The sequence below is a fragment of the Lepidothrix coronata genome, unplaced genomic scaffold (assembly GCF_001604755.1).
Source record: "Lepidothrix coronata isolate B3197 unplaced genomic scaffold, Lepidothrix_coronata-1.0 Scaffold180, whole genome shotgun sequence".
In the NCBI taxonomy this organism is placed as follows: domain Eukaryota; kingdom Metazoa; phylum Chordata; class Aves; order Passeriformes; family Pipridae; genus Lepidothrix; species Lepidothrix coronata.
Genome location: NW_016690360.1, coordinates 903,027 through 905,924, shown reverse-complemented (window position 1 = coordinate 905,924; position 2,898 = coordinate 903,027). Strand labels below are relative to the sequence as shown.

General features: G+C 46.6%; 1 protein-coding gene across 1 annotated transcript in view; it reads right to left on the bottom strand.

The window, feature by feature from the left end:
- HIVEP3 (human immunodeficiency virus type I enhancer binding protein 3) overlaps nucleotides 1-2,898 on the bottom strand; it is a 223,320-nt gene that overhangs the window by 161,077 nt on the left and 59,345 nt on the right. The window lies entirely within an intron of this gene.

Below are 2,898 nucleotides of genomic sequence, written 5' to 3'. Positions count from 1 at the left end.
CTTTTCTCAAGGCTGAGCCCCCCCAGCTCCCTCAGCCCCTCCTGCTGCTCCAGATCCTTCCCTGGACACCTCCAGCCCCTCAATGTCCTTCTTGTCATGAGGGGACGACTCACTGGTACAACCAGTTCCTTGCCCAGCAGCAGCAGCAGGACAGGGAACTCCACAAGGATAAATGGGAAGGTTCCTGGTCCTGCAGCCAACACAGCACTGCCTGTGTTTGCTTTTTCTAAAAATCATCACAAGTGAGAGACGAGTTTAATTAAACCATGTTTATTTGCAAAGTTGAGAAATGCCAAAATTACAGCTCCACAAGCTTAATTTGTTCCATTACAAGCAAGCACTGGGCTTCACATCCATGAAAAGGTACTTGCCTTTTCCTTTTGGGTAAATTTTATAGGAATTCTGCCTTGTTCTGCTACTGGATGAACAAGGTGGAGCAAGCCAAGAAATGCAGGCTTAGTGCTATGTGATATCAGACAGGGCTGACCTATTATCTGGGATATCTTAATGTTCTTTTAATATTGTTTTCATGCAATTGCGCTTAAATTGCCAGATAATCTAATTCAAATGGGAATATTTCTCCTCCCAAGCAACAGTTCATTGTCCTTAAGAGCACCAAACCCAGGGGCTGCTCAGCAGAGAGGAATGTCCAGGGCTGACAGAGGGCTGGAGAATGGTCCTGGGACAAATTCAGGCTTTTTAACCCTTTCACTGCACGGCCTGAGCACTGCCTTAAATATATTATGGCTACTAATTATCAAACACAGTCATTAACTGCCCAGAGCACAGATTTTGCCCCCTGTGTTTCCCTGTATCACAGATGCTGTGACATGACTCCAGCATGACATAACTTCAATTATTTGGGTGTCAACATTTGCAGAGTTTCTCTGTCTATAGATTCCAAGTCACAGCTGATGTTGCTAAGCATCTGTATGTCTAAATTTACACCAGTTTTCACTGCATTTCTATGGAAAAATTAAAAAGTCCCATCCCTGGAAGTGTCCAAGGCCAGGTTGGAGCAACCTGGTCCAGTGGAAGGTGTCCCTGCCCGTGGCAGGGGGTGGGATGGGATGAGCTTTGAGGTCCCTTCTGCCCCAAACCAGCCTGTTCTGCTATGAAAGAAGGAGAGAAGTGGTGTCATGAAGTGTTGCACACCCAGATGAGACCATCTTTCAGTACCAAGGCAGAACAAGAGGGTGAATTAAAGTAACTTGGTAACACCTGGGCAAGGAAAACTTTCTGCAGGCAAAGAGTTACAGGGGCTGAAAATAGCAGATGGATTCACCTCTAACCTGTCAGGTAATTTTATTGCATGTTAATGGTCAGTGTGGTGTGGAAATGTTCACATGTGAAATGTTCAAATATGAAATGTTCACATATGAAATTTTCACTTATAAAATGTTCACATATTTTCCTATGTTCAGTGTTAAAGTTTTCACTTATAAAACGTTCATTTATAAAATGTTCACTTTGAAAAGAGGCTTTTCCCCCGAGGGTGCTGGAGTGTTTTACACACTTCCACTAAAATACCCTCCCTGTTTGTCCTGCCCCGTGTCAGGTGTCATCCTCCTGTGTCAGCTATTGGGTTTTTAACCCCACACTCTCAACATACCCAGTTCAGCTCACCACGGTCAGGATTTCCCGTGCCTGGGTGTTGAGATCAGCCTTTCCACATCCCTGTAAGGTCTCCAATTGCTTCCCAGCGCCAGGAAAAAACCGATTTCTTCTGAACCAAACAGGCCAGAGCAGGGGTGAGAAGTGGCCCTCGCTGCCCACCCCCCAGGCACCTCCAGGTAGGAAGGAGTGTTATTGTGGGTATTTATCACCCCTTTACTGCCACGAGGGCACCGTGTCAGGAGCCCCATTTAAGCTCCATTATAACTCCTTTTGAGTGACAGGCACAGAGTAATGAGTGTCATTGCCTGGGGAAGGCCAGACCAAAGGAAGCTCTAAATAGACCTGTCAGGGAGATGCTAAAGAGACTAATACATCAACTCCACCGGCACCCAACACAGAGAAACCTTTTAATCCACTGGGCTTTCAATTTGAAATGTTTACCAAGGCCCAGCATCTCTAATGCTGGATAGGTAATACGCTTTTTTTTCTTTATGAATAATTGTAATGACCCCTCTAAGTACATGCCTGGATTTCTTTTCATGAAAAACAAGCAAAAGAGGAGGAGAAAAGAAGAGGCAGGCTGCCAGGGATCCGAGTGCTTCAGTAGCTGACAAAAGACAAGAGAATTTGGGCTGCCTTTCTTTTTTTTTTTCCCTTTCTTTTTTTAATAATAATTAAAAAAAAAAAAAGCAGCTTTGGAATGATGAATTCACAAGTTGTTATGGGAACTGGCAGCACAGATGATGCCCCAAAGGAGCGCTGAGCAGTGTCTTTAGGATCTGGAGGGATAATAATGTAACACAGACGTCTGGAATAGGCATGGATTTCACCAGAACCGTGGGACAAGTTGTAACCTCGCCCTCAGAGTGCACAGTCCGTGTGCCAGCACAGAGCCAGGGCCAGGCAGCACATCACACCCAGGCTGAGGTGCTCCCTGGGGTTCTGGCCCTGTCCCAGCCCCCCCCCCCGGGGCCATCAGGAGAGGATCCCTCCTTGTTCTCCTTGTTTGTTTGTTTACTTTGAGACACATTCATCTTCCTTCACACTCCTCGCATTTTCCAGCATCTCTGTGCTTGGAAATGACCCCACTCAGCCACATCTGCACCGGCAGCAGTTGGAAATGCTGGAAGTGAGGAGAACACGAGAAGAAGGTTTTATTTCTTTGGAAAGTAACTGCGGCCATCAGCTCTGTTCAGATCCCAGGATCCCAGGATGTGCTGAGCTGGAAGGGACCCCCAAGGATCATGGAGTCCAACCCTCAGCCCTGCACAGGCCCAGCCC